The following is a 22801-nucleotide window of genomic DNA, read 5'->3' on the forward strand; positions in this document are numbered from 1 at the left end:
CTAGCTACCACATTGATATCTTTGGATTACTACTTTTTTCTATATATGTCTTTCCATGAACATTAATTCTTAATTAAATTCTTAAGAATTAAATTCTTAAATATTGCTTGAGATACAAAGATAAAAAGGATTACTACCTTGATTTTCATCATCGGAGAAATCAATAAATTTAAGGAGAAAGTCATATCAAGATTGTGAAAGACTTAGAAACAAAACCAACTACTTATATATCTTTACCTTCTCTCCTGATAGGTAGATAATTTTTCCCTTTAGATTTAAATGTTAAATAGTCTGAAGAGAAAAATTAATATTTTATATACTACAGTGTTATTGCCCCATTTTGTATTGACATGAAGTTGAGAAAACTGCAATAAGAGAATTCTTAAATGATTCTACATGGCATGCAAACAATACTGTACAGTTGAACATAACCAAGTGGAGTATATTTCCCCAAATCTTCATTATTTCTTGTGTTCCTAGTGAGCTTCAGAATAAAAGTAAACATTTTAATTTTTTTCTTCTGTTTATTTGCTTGCAAGAAATAGCACCTGAAAGAAACCAACAAGGTACCAACAATAATGAATTTATTATTACATCCCTTTCGGGTGTGCAAATGCTGTCTGATACTGGTTAAACCATTTTATATAGCAATGTCTTAGAGAAAATAGAGGCTTGTCCTTCCTTCACATGTCATAGTTTTTCCTTTTTTTTCCCTGAAATATTGTAACAAATTTAAGCTTAGGCTACCTTTGCACAACATAAAGACTATGCTTATAATGTGAAAGAGAAGAGTTTCCATGTTAATTTCTTCACTATATATATCAAATCAAAACAAATATGTCAGCCCTCACTGTGTAGATTTACACTTAACACAAGTCAACAAATATTTGTTGAGTGCCTACTATGTATCAGAAACAATACTAAGCCCTGGAAATATTGAGATAAATATGACATAATCCCTACCATCAAACTGTTTACATTATTGGAGAGTCAAGACAAATAAGTAGAATATACTGTAGTAGGTACTCATCAAATTCTATAGGCAGCTAGCTGAAGGAGCCATTTGTTCATCTGGTTATGGATGATGAGAAGTTATAGAAAGGAGGTGAGACTTTCGCCTGCATTTTATGGCCAAAGGGACATACACAAACATGTAAGCAAACAGAAGTTATTTCTAATTTGAGCAAACTTAAAGCATTTTCTGATATCAGCTTTCATGTTTCAAAATTCAACTCTAATTTCTATCCAAATTAGACATAATAAATATTATCTAAAAGCAATTTTGCTATCTCAAAAATGAATACAAAACAAGTTAGAAATGAGCAATGATGGGTCCATATAAGTCATTATATATCTTTTCACATATTAAAAGGAATAAAAATTTAATAATCAAATTAAGTCTGAGCAAGGTCAGAATACTCATGTACAGAGTAAGCACACCTTGTTATTAAATAAAGAATACCTACCTTTGATTAAAAAATGTCCATTTAGTGCTGATTTATTTTATTTTATTTTATTCTTCCTTTTATTTCATCATATTATGAGGGTACAAATATTGTTAGGGTTACAAATATTGCCCCTGCTCCTCCCCTCCCCACGATGTGCCAGAGATTCAAACGTGTCCAATCCCCTGGTGGTGTGCACAACCGCACACACTATGTAAGTAAGTACACACCCTTCTCCTCCTCCCCCCTCCTGCCTGCCCACCACCGGATAAAAAGTTGTTTTTTTTTTCTTTTTTGTTTGTTTGTTTTGACATTTTGGTTACATTTGTATATCTTTGCCTCTCCCTAAGAAGAGTTAGAGTTATGCCCTTACCTTCCAAAATGCTCACCACATCTCTAAGATTGGGTCTCCCCCCTCAATCCCTGGTGAACACTACCACCATTTGAGAACCATAGTTTTAGCCAGTCAGTATCAATTTGATGGTGAGTAGATATGGAGCCCATTTTCCATGTCTTGTGTTGCCTCACTTTGGATAACAGGCTTAAGCTTAATTCCCGATAGCATAAACGGTGCTAGCTCACTGTCATTTCTTAGGATTGAGTAATATTCCATTGTGGGCATATACCACATTTTAATTATCCACTCATGAATTGACGGGCACTTGGGTAGTTTCCATGACCGTGCAATAGTGAGTTGTGCTGCCATAAACATTCAGGTGCAGATGTCATTTAGTGCTGATTTAATTTAAATTTTCACTTTTATATGAAGATTATTGGATATTTTTAATTTCCAAAAAAGTCTTACATAAGATTGTTAGTGTATATAAAGTACAGATAATTTTGCTTTCAAGGAAAAGAAAATTCAACTACTTAATTATTGACAATGGAATCCAGTTTCTCTTTCTCTTTCTCTCTCTTTCTCTAATTTTCAGTGACTTTGCTTTATACCAACATGGCCTCTCTTTGTGGTTCTGTATAGCTACCAGAAGTTCTTAGTCTACCTGACTCTTCATCATATAGTTTTAGGAATGAGAGGGAATTGTTTTTCTCAGTATTTCCAGGAAACATCATGAATTGCACTTTGGGTAGGCAGGATCGGGTCTCATGCTTACTCTTGACCCAATCATGATGGCCAGAGGAATTCAATCTCCAACTGACTTAGCCTGAGTCTCAGGTGCCATTGCAGGATTTGGTGTAAATTTAACTTCTCAAAATGAAAATCAGGGTTGTTAAAAGAGGAATGTGGGCAATACATCTGAGATGGCATTCCACAATTATCCATTATAAAGATAAATATGTAGATATATAGTAGGTTAGATAATTCAAAAGGATTGAACATTTTTGATTCTTGATGTTAATGTGAATAACAACAACAAAAAATAACAGTTCCATTTTATGTGAGCTGTTGTCCCAGTGGAATAGTGGTGTCATTGATGTAAAGATAGCAAGATTCACTGCCAAAAGATACATGTTCACTGAGAAAAGATAAAAAATACCTTACTGAGATAGCTAGCTACACAGAGCTGAAAACAGAGTAACATGTCTTGAAGATTGGAAAGATTCCTTTGCTTTTAAGTCCCAGCAAGGTGCTACCTCTGTCAATGATACCATGTGATAGGGATAAAGGCAACATTAAATTCTTCAAGAATTTCTTTTTGCCTTTCTCACAGGGATTTATATGCCCTATTGGCCACTTTCAAGTATTCAGAAAACCTTCTTCTTATTTGCTCACTAGGTACAATATACCTGTGTGTTTACTGGACATTAGTGAACCAAAGGTCAATTTTCACTTAATTAGAAGTCACCAGAATGACAGTGAGAAGAAAAGATTCAGAGTTCCCAAACAGAGATGACACCTGGATCATTTTCCCAATGTATCATTTTTCTGAATGTCTAGTATTTTAGTTCTGTCTGAAATTTATTATTGCCACATTGTTCTTTAGGAAAATGTTTATTATTGTCTTTATTTTTGGTAGCTATTAAAATATAAATTGGCTAATAAATATTAACTCTTTTTTGCTTCCTTTGGAGTCTTTAACAAACCATAAGCTCTGTTAAATGAAAGATTCCTTATGTATTTTTATATTTTTCCAAAATCATAGTTTTAAAAATTAGTGATTTTCAATAATTATAAAAAATCATTGTAAAAACTTGAGTTAAGAAATATGTATTTGAAAATTACCAGAAAGCTCAATACCCAAAGATAATCATGACTGACATTTTTTAGGCCCATAGTATATACACAGTGCTTAGTGCTAAGTAAATGCTCAATAAATGATGTTTTTTTTTAAATATTTGAATGCTGAATGAATACAAATAAACTATATAATCACTTATAAAAACATACCAACATTTGAATTTTAACATGGGTAGCTTAGTTCTTCTGTAAACATTTGCTTTATCAAAGTTGATTAAAATTTAAAACAAATGAAACAAGATGTACTCTGCAATATTTTACAAATTATCATTCTCTGATGGGAATTCACACTTTCTCATCCTATTTGTATGGTGCCATTTTAATTACATGTCACTGCCTAAGCAATGGGTAAATGAGTGATTACTCCTGCAGGAGCATTTGGCACATAACTGGGGGGAGGGCAGAAGGAAATTTCAATTTATTATGACTCACTCAAGCATTAAACATGGCATTCCTGGACAAGGACTATATTATCATCAACTTGTCACTAGCACTAATCCCTCATCTATCACAGGAATTTTCTTGACAAACCACTTGGAAAAAAAATCACTTTCTGTTTAGGAGGTCATGAGTTTAATTTAGAGAAAGGTGAAAAAATGTGGAATGTTTCATGCTGTTCACTGAAAAGTTTGACCTGTTTCTTGCATTTTTGTGATACTAATAGAGCTGCAGATATCTAGTGGTAGGAAAGAGGGAGTAAGAGAAATGTGGGAACTCACTATGTATAAGTGTCTATCTCTTGGGTATACCTTAAGGTTATATCTGGGAGCTTTCAGGGGAAAACTTTTTTTCCCCCCCAGTGATACTTGGTGGCCTACTACAATCTTCCCACTACATTGAGAAGGTAAGTATATTATTTTCTTCTGGGCAAACATTCATATGTGTTTTTCTCCTATGGGAAATATGCTAGAGATGAATTTGCTTACTCTTTGTAGTGAATCTAAAGCTATTTAAGGTAAAAGGAAACTAATATAAAGTAAAAGAAAACTTTTACAGTCATTATCCTTTTGTGAGTAATTAAAAGGAATGTCAGTGTAAGGTTCTATAAAGTGTTTGCTAAGAGAGTTTAACTATCATATTTCCCAAGAAATATGTTTGTAAGTCTCATGTAGTAGACTGAATGTAGGAGAAAAAAGAGAAACTGAAATACAGTGAAAGACAATTTTTAAACAGAAAGGAATAAGTATGAACATGTGACAAAAATGTATAGGTCTAAATTGAGCTCCACTTCTGATTAGTTAGATGACTTGGGACACATCTTTGTATTTAATTTCCATTAATATGTAGTTAATAATAGTGGCTATTACATAGAAATATTTGGGAGATACAATGATTCAATATATGTAAAGTGCTAACACCTTTAAATGACAACTGGATTCTAGTAAGAGATTAATAAATGTTGGGTTTAATTATTGCATCTTGACGTGACTAATAGGTATAAGAAGACAAGGTAGGAATAGCATGAAACACCTGTAATGTAAGTAAAATTCTAGTAGTCTAGGACATTCTTGTTAACCTGTTCAAAATAAAGGAAGTTTACATCCAAACCACAAAGAGGAGACATCTGCTGAAGTTGGTATACCCATTTTAGACATTTTTCTGTGATTAATTTAATCAGCAAAGCTTCTAGGTTTGATTTGGCTTCATATTAAAATAAGCCCTTCCAGCTGATTTAGAATGTCATGCCACTGCTTGGTCACTTGAATTTTGTGACTGACTAGACATTGGAGTTATCAAGCAAATCTGCTTGCTGCTTGGAACCCATGGTAAACTCAGAAAACAGATTTACTGAGGAGGCCTCTGTTATGTTAAGAAAGACTATGTATCTCTTCAACAGACTCATTTTGGGAAAATTCTCTTTCTTCTAGTATATTCTGGTAAAGATCAAGTGCCTGACTGCAAGTCAACAAGTGTCTATCACAAACAAATTGTTATTGTATCCATTCAGCGGAAATTGAATTGTATCTTTCAGAATTTTAGCATTAAATGGTATGTATGAGACCAGGATTGCATAGATTCTGAAGAAGATAGACATCAAGGCTTATACCAATTCTTACATATGTTATGCAAACACTTTAAGAGGGCTTGAAATTAATAATTTTGGGAAGACATTTTTGGAATTTGTGGATAAGTATTTTGGAATACATTTTGGAATAAATTAAATTTTAGAATAAATACAGACTGGAAAATTTTCATCATCTATCTGAATATTTACACAAAGTCATCTCTGTAAAGAGTCTCATATCAAGTGGGCAAAATAACCTATTCTGCAAAGATCATCCATCGTCTTTCTTCTGTAAACCTGATGTTTGCACAATGGCCTAGTGAACAATGAGGACTTGAAGTTTTCCTTCGTTAAAATAACCTGCATTCCCTATTTGGTTGTTAGCACTGCTGAATGCCCAATTTTTCAGAAACTGTAAGCCCCTGATATAGCTCATATTTAGTGGAGCTAGTCAGTTTCTTAGAATTGGTTCCATTATATGGGTACCTGCTGTCATGAAACCTTCATTATTATAAATTATTATTCTAGATAATTGGATTGGATTTACCTCCTTGTCATCTTTCTGCTAACTTTGCCATCTGTGGACTTTTGAGTTTCTATTTTTGAACATATATATATGTATGTATACATTTCAAATTATTAAATTCATAAACTACTTTTTTTTTGCAATGGTAACTCGCTAATTTATTTACTTATTTTTTATTTTAGTGTATTATGGGGGTTCAAGTGTTAAGGTTACTTATATTGCCCATACCCTCCTCCCCCCTCAAGTAAGAGCTTCAAGCATGTCCATCCCTCAAACGTTGCACATCTTACTCATTGTGGTTGTATATACTTATCCCCTCCTCCCCCCTCCCACCCTCCCGACACCCGATAAATGTTACTCCTATATGTCCACTTAGGTGTTGATGCGTTAATACCAATTTGCTGGTGAGTATATGTAGTGCCTGTTTTTTCATTCTTGAGATACTTCACTTAATAGAATGGGTTCCAGCTCTATCCAGGAATATACAAGAAGTGCTATATCACCATTGTTTCTTAATGCTAGTATTCCATATACATATACATATACCACATTTTATTAATCCACTTATGAATTGATGGGCACTTGGGTTATTTCCACAGCTTTGCAATTGTGAATTGTGCTGCTATAAACATTCGAGTGCATGTGTCTTTTTCATAAAGTGACTTTTGATCTTTTGGGTAGATGCCCAGTAGTGGAATTGCTGGATCAAATGGTAGATCTACTTGTATCACTTTGAGGTATCTCCATATTGCTTTCCACAGAGGTTGAACTAGTTTGCAGTCCCACCAGCAGTGTAGGAGTGTTCCTCTCTCTCCACATCCATGCCAGCATTTGTTGTTTGGGGACTTTTTGATAAAGGCCATTCTCACTGGAGTTAAGTGATATCTCATTGTGGTTTTGATTTGCATTTCCCTGATGATTAGAGATGTTGAGCATTTTTTTCATGTTTGTTGGCCATTATTCTGTCTTCTTTTGAGAAGTTTCTGTTCATTTCCTTTGCCCATTTTATGATAGGGTTGTTTGATTTTTTCTTGCTGATTTTCCTGAGTTCTAAATAGATTTTAGTTATCAACCCTTTATCAGATGTGTAGCTTGCAAAAATTTTCTCCCATTCTGTGGGTTGCCTGTTTGCTCTCTTGACAATTTCTTGGGCTGTGCAGAAGCTTTTTAATTTCATTAGGTCCCATTTGTTTATTTTTTGTTGCTGTTGTGATTGTCTTTGGGGTCTTCATAAATTAGTTGCCTAGGCCAATGTCCAGAAGAGTATTTCCAACATTTTCCTCTAGAATTCTAATAGTTTCACACCTAAGGTTCAAGTCTATTACCCACCGTGAGTTGATTTTTGTGTGAGGTGAAAAGTGTGGGTCTTGTTTTCAGTCTTCTACATGTGGCTATCCAGTTTTCCCAGCACCATTTATTGAATAAGGATTCTTTTCCCCAGTGTATGTTTTTGTCTGCTTTCTCGAAGATTAGTTGACTATATGAGGATGGTTTTAAATCTGGGTTCTCTGTTCTGTTCCACTGGTCAATGTCCCTGTTCAAACTATAGGCTATAGTCATAAACTACATTTTCAACCCAACAACAAACTATTGGCTGCTAAGACATTTTCTTATTTATGGCTGAACTTATGCCTGACGGAAACATAGATAGGTTATGATGTTTCAATTCTGCCTAAAGAAATATTAAAACCACTAAGTAGATATTCAGATGAAAATAGAGAAATTCATTTAATCATTTATGTTTCTATATATCCAGATATTAAATGTTGTCAGTAAAGTGTTAAAAAAACAGAGTTATTTAATTTTTGATGGTGCATTTGTTGTCATAGGTACATAAACTCTTATCTTAACATAATTTGGGCAGCATTTGGTATACTAATGATAAATTATACACATTCTAAATAATATTTCACCACAGAAATTAGTTCTCAAATGCAATTTGCATAAAGACACCTGCTTACCTGTTCTTTTTAACTCCATGGCATGATTTAAAGATGTAACACAATTTGTCATGCTCTGATTTCCCCAACACACCTGTCCTTGAATGCCACTTTTTAAATGATGATTAAGGAAACAAATATACTCCTCTACAATAAAAAGGTATTGCAGAAGTGATTTTTGCTCATGTTACTGCAAAGCAAAATGATTAGCTGCAGGACAATGAATAGTACTCGGCAGTGAAGCCACTATTGAACACAATATATCGAAAGCCAACGTATTTCTTTTCAATGTCTGTGTTCCAGTATACAATTCCTACTGAGTTATCATTTACCAAACTATTTTAGGGAACTTATGCACTTTGGCTGCAGCTCGTCTTTATGAGAGATTATTTTTAGAAAAAAATATAACCACATTTGTATAATAATCTGAAACATGTGATGTATACCTTCTAAATCACATTCATATATGAACATTGGAGTTATTAGCTTATTTCTGATAATTTTAATATAGAAATATACAAGTAAAAGATTGGAAGTGACTTTATACATCACAGATTTCTGTGACCAGGTTGCTACTTGAACTCTTCATATACCACTTTTATGAGACAATTATCAATGTTGTGACTATTCTGATAAACTAATCAAGCACCTGGACAGCCTCTTCCATTTTGAAACATTTTAAGGTTTGATTTTATTTTTACCTGGGTGGAAATTTCTCTTTCTAAAATTTCCATTTATTAGTCCTATACTTCTTCCGGATGTTACTGCTTCAGATTTGAATATTGCTGCTGTGTTCTCCTAAGTAATCTCTTTCCAAAACTTTTAATGTCTTGAGTTCTCCAACTATTTCTCACATTATATTGAGTGAATGAATACATTGCTTCTTGATCTGTTAGACATTTTTATTTTTCTCTTTGGAAAGTTCGTTATATTTTGTTCCCAATACCACAGATCAATAGATTGAAAAAGAACAATTCATGTTATCATGTACAGTTTTATACATGTGTATGAATCTGGCTGCTTAGGGTTTTGTGGACCAATCTTCTATGTACTGGGCAGGATTCTTCACTTTTTCTTATTTTATGAATGTTACAATATCATATCATATAGTCTTGTTATGTGAATACAGCTATGTCCCTTAGTTCCTTTCCCAACACAATTACCTCCTGACAAGTTCCAGAAGAGAGAAGATAAGGAATATTTATTTATTTTTTCCTGTTGAGTAGGCCCCTGAACCTCTTACAAAAGAAAGTTTTAGAGTAGTCATATTTTACAGTAGTTAAAACCAACCTGAATAAAAACCCAGGCACATTTCATCTAGGAAAACCTTATCTACACGTGCCATTTGAAGTGAGCAATGAGAACTGAAGAAGCCCGTTTTTAATGGATGCATTAAGGAGATGTAGAGCAGAACAAGGCAGGGTTTCTACTGAATGTACCTCCATTTTTTTAAAAAAATAAGTCTCATTGTGGCAAAACAGACATGAACATGTGTTCCAAACCTATGAGTATGAGAAGAAATTGCCATTTGGAAAAAGACTAATGATTGTCAAGCTTAGATTTGTCAGTTGACTTCTTACCCTGATGCCTGCCACCCTCAAATACTTTATGACAAACAAGGACATTCTCTTTTACAATAATTTCACCAATGTCAAAATCAAGATATTAATATCAATACATTCTTACTATCTAGTCGTCAGACTCATTTAAGTTGCACCAATAGTCTCAATAACATACTTTATGGGAAATGGATCTAGTGCTAAGTAACACATTACATTTGGTGCTCAGGGCTCAGTCTGGAAATATTCCCCAGTTTTTCCTTGACTTTTCTCATGTTGGAACTTTTAAATTTACCATAGAATTCTCTTCAGTTTGGATTTGTCTGATGTTTCCTTGTGATTAGATTCAGGTTACACATCTCTGGCAAGAATAATAATAGAAACTATGCTGTCCTATGCTCGTCTGCAACCTATCAGGTGGCATACAATTCTGATTCATCCCATTATATCTGATGTTTTATTTAATCACTCAGTTAGGATGGTATGTGTCAGGCTTACCCAATGTAAGTTTTGAGGTTTTCCTCTTTGTAATTAATAATGTATTTTATGGGCAGTCATTTTGAATCTATTCAAATGTTCCATTCATTGGACATTTTAATTAATTAACTAATTAAAATCAGTATGGATTTATGATTTTCCATTTTATTCAGTGAAGTTTGATCTGCTGCTATTTGCATTTATTTTGATGTTCAAATTGTCTCTGATATGACCAGTAGTGGCTCTTTCAAGCCAAAATTTGTTTCCTTTTAACATCCCCTCACTGTTCTTTGAGCACTTTTTTGTTTTTTGGCACTAGTAGATATTTTAAGTTCATGTTATATTTTCTGTGCCTCAGCCCTAAAGTCAAGTATTTTTCCAAGGGGCTCTTGCTTCATTTTGTAGAGAATCTTATTTAGAAGCCAAGGCTCAGCACCAGGTGTGTTTATTGTCCTTAAGGTTATGATGCTCACACACCCTCTTAATGGAGAGTTAGGGGATAAAAGTATGCATATACATACAATCATATGGGTAAATACGTACTATATATGAAATGCACACATGTATAACATATACATCTTTATGTTTAATATTTATTTTTATACCTCTCTGCCCATCAAAAACATTGAGTTCACACTGATTCATTCCACACAAGATTCATTCCAGTTTCCTTCCTTTTATTATTTGTAATGTTCTTTTCCAATGTGACAAATCTGCTTTCCATTATACTTAGAATATTCATACATTTGTTAATCCTTCTGTATATAACCAATCTCCCATCTTCGCTACCAGACCCTCCCCAAGCCGATGTCCTCCTCACTCACTAGGGTTCTGGCAGTCCATGCCATGCCTTCCCCACACAGATGCTCTCATTATCCTGCTTGGGCTCCAAACCCCCCTACAGGGGCTGCACTTCCTACATGGAAGCAGCCTTTACCCTGCTCAGGCCCTGGCTATCTGTGCTGGACTATGTGTACACCTTTCTCAGAATGTTCAGGCTCTGCAAACCTGCACCAGGTCTCCTCCTCATGGAGATACCATCCTCACTCACCCTACCTGGGTTTTAGCATTGCCATGGGTTGTCCCACCACTACTCCTCCTCAGGCATTGACACCCCTTGCTCAATTATTGTATCTCTATACAGGCACTGTCCATGTCCTGCCTGGGCTATGGTTCCCAAGGCCAAGCTGACCCCTGCCCCCACATGGATGCACTCCCCTTTCTGCTTGAGTGTTGACATCCCACAGCAGGCTGACCCTGTATGAATGCCCTTCTCTTTCTGCTTGTATCTAACATCCTATGCCAGGTTGAATCTCACTATAGATGCCCTTCTCACTTCACCCAGGCTCTAACATCCATCAATTGAATTCTCATACTCCCCTGTCGACCTCACTCTTCCTCAATTCAAATGGACTCTCACGTGCTATACTGGGCTACTCCCTGTGTGTTCTCTTCTCCCTGCTATGACACTCGGAACCAGGCAGCCCTCCTATACTGCAGGGGCTTACTACATAATTCTAGGCCACTATGGCTTCTACTCCCCATTCCTGTATGACTGGAGACCTTCTTTGTTCTGCCCACCTAGCAGCTTTAGAAATGAATTGTTCTGGAAAGAAAAGGAAGATGAAGAGAAATCGAAAAGGCCCAAAAAAGATTTATTTAGAAAAATTTAATTGTAGCCTATATGTAAACTGACTGCATTTCTCCTATATAGAATTTATTCATCTCTCTAATCCACTCACTTGTCTTTCATTCCTAACAGACCTGAAAAATGTACCAATTGTAGAATACTGAAAAACTGAGCACACACAGGATCTTGGTAGGAGGAATTAGAGTCTTTCTGAAATTCTACATTTTCCATCTTTCAGTATTAGGCTATGCACACACACACACATACACACATACACACAATTTTCTCTTTTGGTATCAGAGAAAGTGGTAAAGTAGACACATACATATTGCTAAGCAAATTGACTCTGAAAAGATAAAATTCTACAAAAAGTCCCTATGCTATTAGCAGTTCAATGTGTTTGTGCCAAGAACACAGCTAAACTAAGATGTGATTTTGACTTTCTGCAGTTTATGTCAAAATCAATTAGAGTTAGTTTTGGGCTCAGAAAATTAAGAACCTGTTCATGTTGACATATATTTGCAATGTTTTTTCCAATTTAGCTTCAGTTTTCTACTTATATGCATTATATAATTGTTTTCTACTGAATTAGGAAAAAGGGTATGTGAATATAGATTTCAAAAGGACATTGATGTACAAAGGCAAATATTAAAGTCTACATTAAAAGAAAACATATACAAAAGTCCACATCTTTAGATGAGTTTTCCAAGTTAGCTGATTGCCAAAGCCAGTTTTTCCTTTCTCTATTCCTCCCCTCTCCTCCCCTCCCACTCCCCTCCCTTTCCTCTCTTCTCCCTATCTCTTTCCTTTTCCATACTCCTAGTTAACAATCCTTCTTCCTCCTTCCCTCCCTTCCTTCCTTCCTTCTTTCCTTCCTCGTTTGTCCTTCCTTCTTTTTTCCCTTTCTTCACTCTTTCCTTCCTTCTATCCATTTGTTGTTCCTTCTTTTATTCCCTTTCTTCCTTCCCTTCCCTTCCCTTCCCTTCCCTTCCCTTCCCTTCCCTTCCCTTCCCTTCCCTTCCCTTCCCTTCCCTTCCCTTCCCTTCCCTTCCCTTCCCTTTCTTTTCTTTCTATTTCTTCTGGTTGAGGTTTCTTTCTTTCTTTCTCTCTTCCCTTCTCTTCCCTTTCTTCCCCTTTACTCTTTTATGCCTTGATTTCACTTTCCAGTCTTCATTAATTGACTGATTCATAATGTGAAATTAGAATTTATAGCATCTTAAGCAGTGTCTCCCTAGAGTAAAGATGCCTGGAAAAATTTCTCCTGTTTTCTAGAAAGTAGAGATGGGAGTAAGTAATTAATAGTTCAGGAATATATCAGGCTAGACCTATATTCTGAAAGCATATATGGCCAATTCAGTGAATTTACTTAAAATTGTCTTTAATCATCCAGGTACTTGGTTTATATGATGTCAACTACACACTAAGTTGTTTAAATATATTGATACTAATATATACATAATTATTGGAGAATATTCCATTGAATCACTGGATTTCATCATAGATTTTGATAATGGAAAAATCATGATTTTTCTATGTAAGATTTTCCATGTATTTTAATGAAAATGTCATATATATCTCTTTATATTACATTTATGTGTATTTTGGGAAGATATACAATAGTTATAATTAATATCAAAAGTTGGTCTTCAAAATTTATAGTAACCATATTTTTCAGACCATTTAAACTTTATAAAGTTGCATTTTCTTTTCCTTTAAATAAATCAATCATGATATTATTATGCGTACATAATTTGAATATCTAGGTTTCTTATAGTGTTATAACCATTTTTTATACTTTATACTTTAGAGAGAATTTTTAATTAAATATTTTATTCATCTGAAAAATACATATTACATAAATAAGGTGAAAAATATGATAAGTTTATTATCTACTGAGCCACCTCTCAACTCGAGGAAACCCTAATCAATAAATTGAAATTCTTTGGATGTCCTTTCTCAATAGCGTATGTCGTTTTTGTGATCTGGAAATTTTATCCTGTTTTTGTTTTACTTTATGGTTTTCTTATGTGTATATTTATCTTTAAAAGATAAATTGTTCATTTTTGCATTCTTTCCATTTATGTATGATATTATCAGTACTATATGTATTTTCTCTAGCTTTAGAGAAAAAGCACATAAACTCTATGTTTTTAATGATGCTCAGAGTTTTAGTTTTTCATTTTTCACTACTGTGTAGTATTTCATTTTATAATTACATCCAATGGACGTTTTGGCTATTTCTTTTATTTTGCATGATAGACAATGCATCTATTTATATTTTGGGTTATATGTAGTATATTTCTATCATCCTAGCTAATAGGTATGTTGTAAATTTTAAAACAAATAAGATAATGTAAAAAAACATTTTTGGTACATTTTAGGAGAGATATAATATAAAGAATACTATGATAAAATATACCTCAAATATCCTAGGAATGGAATCGCTGAGTTTTGTGCTAGACATATCCTCAAATCTATTAGATAAATTCAAATATATTTCTAAAATATTTGTACTGATTTTTACTCAAAATCACAGAGTATGACTATCCTGTTGCATGTATACTTGATATTGACAGATTGTAAAAACAATTTTGGTAATCTAGTAAGCATGGAATTGTATAAACTGGAAGATTTAATTTACTTGTTCCTAATTTTCAAAGTGATTAAGATTTTTGTTTTGTTTCAGTTTATTCTTCCTCTTCTATGAAAGGTGCATTGATAGTTTTTGTCTATTTTTGCATTGGGATTTATTTCTTCTTATTTGTTTTAAGGGTTTAAAAAATATATATATTCTGTATGCCAGTACTCTATCAGTTATGTTTGTTGCAACATTTTCTCACTCTTCACTCTTATTTGATGACTTTTGATGAATAACTTCTTAAGCATAATATAGTTGAATATATCAGTAATTTTCCTTATTTTATGTGTTTTTTCATTTTTTAAGAAATACTTCTCCTTTCTTAAGTCACAAAGATATTTTTTGCTAAGTGTATCACAGTTATGTTTTTCATATATAATACTTTGTTCCACTTAGGATTCATTTTTATAATTGTATTAGGTAGGAATATGTTTTCATTTTTTAAAAAAATCATAACAGACTGCTACTATCATTTATACTTTAATATAATTTGTTTTCTAATATTTTTATAATTTTTTCATTTGATATTAAAATTTCATTAATGTTTCTTCTTAAACTCCTATATGTCTTATAAATATGGTTTTAAATGTCCAAATGTTTTATTGTCTGGTGATGTTCCTACCACAGATTTCTAATTTAATTTTATCATGGATCAGTGAATATAATCTAATGACAGCAATCTTTTAATTTGTGGAAACTTGCTTTATGACAAGTATATAGACAACTTTTATTAAAAAGTTCTATATATGCTTGAGAAGAATCTACATTATTTACATTCAGGACACAGTGTTCTATGTATTTCATTCAATACAACATTTTTAGTGCATTATTTAAAACATTTAACACTTTGCCACTGGGAGTAATGTCAAAGAATTTATTAACATTATGGCATAGGGTAGATATAGACTACAAAGAAGAGGTACATCTGTACTGCACACACCAGCAGATGGTCACTCTTCATAAGTAATATATTGTGTGCTTATTGTCTGCTTGATATTTTAAGAGATATGTTAAACTCTTGGCACTACGATTGACTTAAAATAATTCTTTGAATTCTTAAACTATATTCCATTATATTAGTGGCACATATGCTTAGAATTGTAATAACTTCCCAGAGAATTGATTTTTTTTTTAAATCATGATTAAGTAACTGCCTTTACCCTTAATAATGGATCTGTCTAGTGGTCTTTCATCCTTAAGCCTAGTAGCTGGAGCACCTTCACAGGGAGATCTCAGGGCAGCAAGAGAGTGAAAATGGAAGCTGCAAGGCCTCTTGATTCCTTGCTTAGAACACTATGTCACCTCAGCTGCAAGTCACAAGGCCAGCCAGCTTCAATAACTAGAGAAATAGATGCTGTCTCTTGATAGGTGGAGCTAGAAGCAATCTACGACAATTTTAACCCACTACAGATTAATTCTCTTTATTGTAATTACTGACATATTTGGATGTATTTTCCCATTGTCTTATTTTGAGCTTTATACATATTTAACATTTCTCATTTCTTATATTATTTTTAATAATTTAGTTTTATTTTCAATTTCATTTTTTCTATACAAGATATTCAAGATATTCCTATTCAAGATAAATGCTCTATTTCTACTTTTACCAAGATTATTTGAATTTAAGAAGTAAAAAGTTAAAGAATATCTTACTTTATAATCAACATAGGTCCTTGAAAAATTTTAATTCAGATCACAACCTCTCTCCCCATTTCTCCAGGATTAGAGGCTATTACCATCCAGTATTTTAGTTCTTGTGAACTCCATGAAATCATATATTTTCATTATTACTTTATGCAAACAATGTTTAAATATACCATCATTTATCATTTTCTTCATCAAGTTTTTTAATCTCTTATTTCTACTAAATTTATTTTCTTGAAGTAAATCTTTTAGCTCTTTCTTTTCTGAGTGTCTGTTGACAGTCAGATTCCTTCAGGTTATTTTTCCATAAAAATTTCTTTTTATATTTGTATAAATTTAAAGGGTCCAAGGGCAATTTTGTTACGTGGATATACTGAGTAGTGATGAAATCTGGGCTTTTAAAAACACATATGTAACCTTGGTGAGACAGGGTTTAATTTTTCTTCTCCTCATAAATTAAGAATTCAGTTTCTACATTTAGAGATAGAAATTTCCCTTGAAGCAGATTTTCTTAATGCAAGAACACTGGTGAGTCTGTGGGGTGGGAATAATAAGTCCTGTAAATTAGCTGCCTTTTTCCTAATTCAGAGTCTTGGAAGCAGAGTAGACAAATTCACAAAGGAGCCCACAGCCTTCTGGAACATACAGATTTAATATCACATGTATTGTAAATATTTTTACATTTCCTGTATATTATGATGTTTTGGCATCTTAGCCCAGCCTAGAGTAGGCCCTTGATATGAAAACTAACCAATTTGGAAGTATACTTCCTCTATCAGTATGTGCACTCATAAAGCAATATTCCTCTACCTTTATCATCCCAGGGCAAAGTGTCAGGCAACTAGAAACCACCTCTATAGCCCAAAACCCATGGAAATGACTCAAATTAACCAATGCTAAACTGTTCATCCTACCCTGTCTTGCCCTTCCCTTGGAAATCACAATACAGGCAGTGGTCTACACCTTTTCCTCACTTCTCCCTTCTTCTTCCAGACCAGTTGGTGTCTTTCCCATGTGGCCCTGTGGTGTGTGGCTTGCCTCCTGTGTCTAGGACCTGTGAATATAATAAATTTAGGTGATTTTTCCCCCTCCAGAGGCTCTCCTCTGTCTCCTCTTGTGGATGTACCTAACTGACTAGCTCATAAAAAATACAAAATACAATGATGTGAAATTAGGGCAATCTGTTTAAGTAGACCTGATGGCCCTGACTACTTTCCACCAATGGGAAAGGACTTAAGAGCCAAATGTTCGTGCAGAAATGATCAAAGTCATATCATGAGTGATTGAAATGGCTATACTGGTTACAATCAGAATCCCAGTTTATTCATTTGTAATGAGAAATATAACTTCTAAATAAATGTAATTCTCAGAAGAACTGTAAAACAATTTTATGCAGACAAGATAGAAAATCATATTATCAGAAGTTTGCTTGGTGAGGATGGAAACGGAAACACAGTATACGTGATTCAAATATGTAAATGGTGCTGGAATCTGGGAAACTACAATTGCACCTGTTCCCATTGATTGTGTCCCCCTGGGCCAGGCATAGAGGAGCCAAGCAGGCAATGTTTCCATCTTCTTTACTAACATGGTTACTTGTTCTGTGACAATGAATATGTATTCATGGACTAGTTCTTAAACTGCTTGATCTCAGGACCTCATTACACTTATTGCAGGCCCCAGGGAGTTTTCGTTTTAAATGGGTTATTTTGATCAATGTCTATAGTATTAGAAATTAAAATGGGGGAAATTTCATATATGTATTTATTAATTTAAAATTAATTGTAATAAACCTATTACATGTTGACATAAATAAAATAATTTCTATGAAAAATAATTATTCTCTGCAAGTAGGAAAGTACTATTTTACATTTTTGCAAATCTCTCCTATATTTGGCTAAATGGAAGACAGAAGTCTCATGTCCTGTTTACATTCAATCTGTTGCAATATGTTGTTCTGGTTGAAGTATATGAGGAAAGTCTGGCCTCCTGCAGATATGTAGTTGCAAAAAGGAGTATTTTAAAAACTTTTTAAAGATAGTTGTGGATATTTAATACTACACAAAAAACTTGACAAGTAGTAGTTTTTTAAACATAACTTCCAGAGTATAATTTAAAACCATATCAATAAACTTGTACTGTTACAATGAACTGTCTTGGTCTCCCTTACATTAAGATTGATCTTTTATCCATGTAGGAATTTTTATCACACATTGATAATTTGGAAAATATTAACTCAATAAATTATGTTTATCTTCCTAATGTTGACTTAGGTGTTCATGTTCTATATTTTGAAAATCTTGTCCTATAGAATACACTCATTCTATACCTATATTAACATTTAAATCATCCTGTATAAAAAGATTCAATTTAAAACTAAAATATAAGTGATAAATGAAGAGGAAATGTTTTTGAATGCTTACATGAAGAATTAAAATATAAGAATTATGCTAAAAATTATTTTGCGAAAAATACTTCTAGTCTGTTAGTAGAAGTCCATTCCTAGAAGCTGGAAAATTATTTAATTTAAAACAATTAAAAGGATTAACATTTTTGTCAATAGGGATTATGTTTTATCATTAGATATGGTATATCATATGCCTGGTTTATGATAAATGCTCAATAAATACCTGCAGAATATCTAAATAAATGAACAAAACTAAGTGACGAATTGAATACAATGATACTTAGAATCATTTTGAGTTTTATTTAATAGATGAGTAGTACTTTTTTTTAACTGTTCATTAACAGAAACCAAAAAAAAACTTATGTTAAACAAGAATCTGACCTAAAACCATTCTTATGGTTTATACATAGATATATTCTAACTTCTTTAGGTATTTTTGCTTTGTTCTTTAATGTTGGCAGGAAAGTGATAAGAAGTTTTGCTGTCAGCTTAAAAAGTAGTACTTCCTAGTTTCACTGCTATTTGATTTGTGCTTTGTTTATTGTTTGTGACATGAAAAATGTGATCAATTAAATCATGTTAACTAAACCAACTAGGTGCTGACTGCTGTCATGAATTAAGCTACACTTTGAACCAGATTTTATTTGCAGTACACTGAGTAGATAGCAAGAGCTTTTGATCAGTTCAAAGTGGAACAAGTGAAGTGACCTATCACACAGAATTCTTAACAGGAATTTTGCAATTTTCAAGTGCTTGAGTACTAATAAAGTGCTTGAGTATGAACACATACAAAATAAAAGTCTGGGCCTAAAAAATTTTGGCTTTATAGTAATATTTTTCCTAAATTGTATTTTGCATACCCATTTTGCTGTATGAGAGTTTCAACCCACATAATGAAATTTTTCTACTGCAGCTCAGACGAAGGTCAGGTGAAGATAAAGACAGAGAATGGGGTGATGGCTTATACACCAATATTGCCAGCAAACCACTAGAAACTAGCCATTTAGGAGAGAGACATGAAACATATTCTTTCTCACAGGAACCAACTTTGCTAAAACCTGGATCTCAGACTTCCAGAACTGTGAGACAATACAATTCTATTGTTCTAAGTCACTCAATTTGTGATATACTCTTACAGCAGCTCTAGCAAACTAATATACCAAGAAATTTAATCTTTTTTGTTGTTCTGAGGTAAATTACTTCTTTTCAGCTTCTAAGGATCTATTCCTATTAGCAGATGAGCGGCTTATCTAGGGCTAGAATCAGATCTATCTAAGGAGGCTTAATTTTTAAAACATGAGTATTGGCATGATGAAATCAATATTTTAGAGGTTATGGATACTGAGACTTGCTGGTACTTAAAAAGGTTATAGAGGTTTATGGATAAAAGCAACAGATACAGTACACGCTATAGATAGCGTGAAGTATATTGAGAGTCAGCCCATTAGGGAGCTGGCTAATTACAGTACTTTTCTGATTAAAGCGTGTCAAAGATAACTGAGATTATTGGCTCCCGACTTGGCCAGGTAATTATGCTTCACTATCATTTTCCCTAAAATAGGTGAACCACATGAGACATGGTCAATACACAGAACAGTGGTTTACAATTCTTATGCAATGTTTTATAATCTTCATGAAAAAAAATATGTAGTTGATAATCATCACAGCTTTTATGTCTCTAACATCAACGTGGTGGGCAGAATAATGGCCCCTTAAATATGTAGATGTCCTAATCTCCAGAGCCTGTAAACATGTTACCTTATGAGGCAAAAAAGAAAAAAAAAAAGGACTTTCAGATGTGATTAAGGGTATAGACCTTTTAATGGGACGATTATCCTGGATTATTGAAGTGAGTTCAGTCTAATCACGTGGATCCTTAAAATTGATGAACATTTCCCAACTGAGTTCATAGTCAGAGGGAGATGACTAAGGAAGAAGCTCAGAGGAAGGCCACGTTGTTGGTTGCTGGCTTTGAAGACAGAGGAAGGAACCATGAGCCAAGGAAAGTAGGCAAACTCTAGAAGTTGGAAAATGCAAGGAAATGGATTCTTCCCTGAAGGCTCCAGAAGAGAATGCTGCCCTGCTAACAACAGGATTTTAGCCCAGTAAGACAGACCTAGGTTGTACTTCTAACCTACAGAACTGTAAGATAGTAAATTTATGTTGATTTTAGCTACTAAGTTTGTGGGCATTTGTTATAGCAGCAACAGAAAACTAATACAATCAATAAATTATCAACAAGTATTTATTGATCATTGTGCAAAATGCTTTAGAATTATATGTAACAGAGTATAAATAATGCAACAATTTATTGTGAAACATGAGATACCAGACTCTATATTTTTAAACCATTTTTTACTCATAGCAATCTTAATAAGCAAAAATAATTTCAGCAATTTGCCCAAGACCACACAATTAGTATTCTAGTTTTGTCTGAATTCATGGTTAAATTCTCTTCACTATGTACTCTGCTTTCTCTTAAGATTCTTTCTACTGAAGAGTTAACAGTCTACATAGAATACTAATTTGTGTTTCATCTTTACTTTTAATAAAAGTGATATTCCGAATAACACTTGGAATTTTCAAGAGTAAATAAATTTTATGTACTACTTTTATCATATATGCATAAGTTTACTATTTTTTTTTTTTTTTTTTTTTTTTTTCTTTTTTTTTTTTTTTTTATTTTGGCATATTATGGGGGTACAGATTTTAAGGTTTCAATAAATGCCCATTCCCCCCCTCCCCCCAAAAGTCTGAGTCTCCATCATGACCATCCCCCAGATGGTGCACATCTCACTCACTATGTATGTATATACCCGCCCCCCTCCCCCCTCCCACCTGCCCAATACCCTATTACTGTAGCACCTATGTGTCTACTTAGGTGCTACTCAGTTAATACCAGTTTGCTGGAGAATATATCTGGTGCTTGTTTTTCCATTCTTGGGATACTTCACTTAGTAGTATGGGTTCCAGCTCTAACCAGGAAAATATAAGGTGTGCTATATCACCATTGTTTCTTAGAGCTGAATAGTACTCCATGGTGGACATATACCACATTTTATTAATCCATTCTTTGATTGATGGGCACTTGGGCTGTTTCCACAGCCTTGCAATTATGAATTGTGCTGCTATAAACATTCGAGTGCAGGTGTCTTTTTTGTAGAGTGTCACTGGATCATTTGGGTAGATGCCCAGCAATGGGATTGCTGGATCAAATGGTAGATTCACTTGTATCGCTTTAAGGTATCTCCATATTGCTTTCCACAGAGGTTGAACTAGTTTGCAGTCCCACCAGCAGTGTAGGAGTGTTCCTCTCTCTCCGCAACCACGCCAGCATTTATTGTTTGGAGATTTTTTGATAAAGGCCATTCTCACTGGGGTTAAGTGATATCTCATTGTGGTTTTGATTTGCATTTCCCTGATGATTAGAGATGTTGAGCATTTCTTCATATGTTTGTTGGCCATTCTTCTGTCTTCTTTAGAAAAATTTCTGTTCAAGTCCTTTGCCCACTTTTTAATGGGGTTATTTGATTTTTTCTTCCTAATTTTCGTGAGTTCTAAGTATATTCTAGTTATCAGTCCCTTATCGGATGCATAGGATGCAAAAATTTTCTCCCATTCTGTAGGCTGTCTGTTTACTTTCATGACTATTTCTTTGGCTGTGCAGAAGCTTTGTAGTTTGATCATGTCCCATTTATTTATTTTTGTTGCTGCTGTGATTGCCTTTGGGGACTTCTTCATAAACTCTTTGCCCAGGCCGATGTCTAGGAGAGTGTTTCCAACTTTTTCTTCTAGAGTTCTAATAGTTTCATATCTTAGGTTTAAGTCTGTTATCCAGCGTGAGTTGGTTTTTGTGAGAGGTGAAAGGTGTGGGTCCTGTTTCAGCCTTCTACAGGTGGCTATCCAGTTTTCCCAGCACCATTTATTGAAGAGGGATTCTTTTCCCCAGCGTATGTTTTTGTCTGCTTTGTCAAAGATGAGATGGCTATATGAGGATGGTTTTATATCAGGATTCTCACATCTGTTCCACTGGTCAATATTCCTGTTCTTGTGCCAATACCATATTGTTTTAATTACTACAGCTTTGTAGTATAGTTTGATATCTGGCATATTAATGCCTCCCATTTTGTTTTTGTTGCCTAGAATTGCTCTTGATATTCGGGGTCTTCTTTGGTTCCATACGAAGCGTAAAATTATTTTTTCTATATCTGTGAAGAATGCTGATGGGATTTTAATAGGTATTGCATTGAATCTGTAGATCAGTTTGGGTAGTATAGACATTTTGATGATATTGAGTCTGCCGATCCACGAGCATGGTATGGATTTCCATCTG

Source organism: Microcebus murinus, chromosome 1 (assembly GCF_040939455.1).
Source record: "Microcebus murinus isolate Inina chromosome 1, M.murinus_Inina_mat1.0, whole genome shotgun sequence".
In the NCBI taxonomy this organism is placed as follows: domain Eukaryota; kingdom Metazoa; phylum Chordata; class Mammalia; order Primates; family Cheirogaleidae; genus Microcebus; species Microcebus murinus.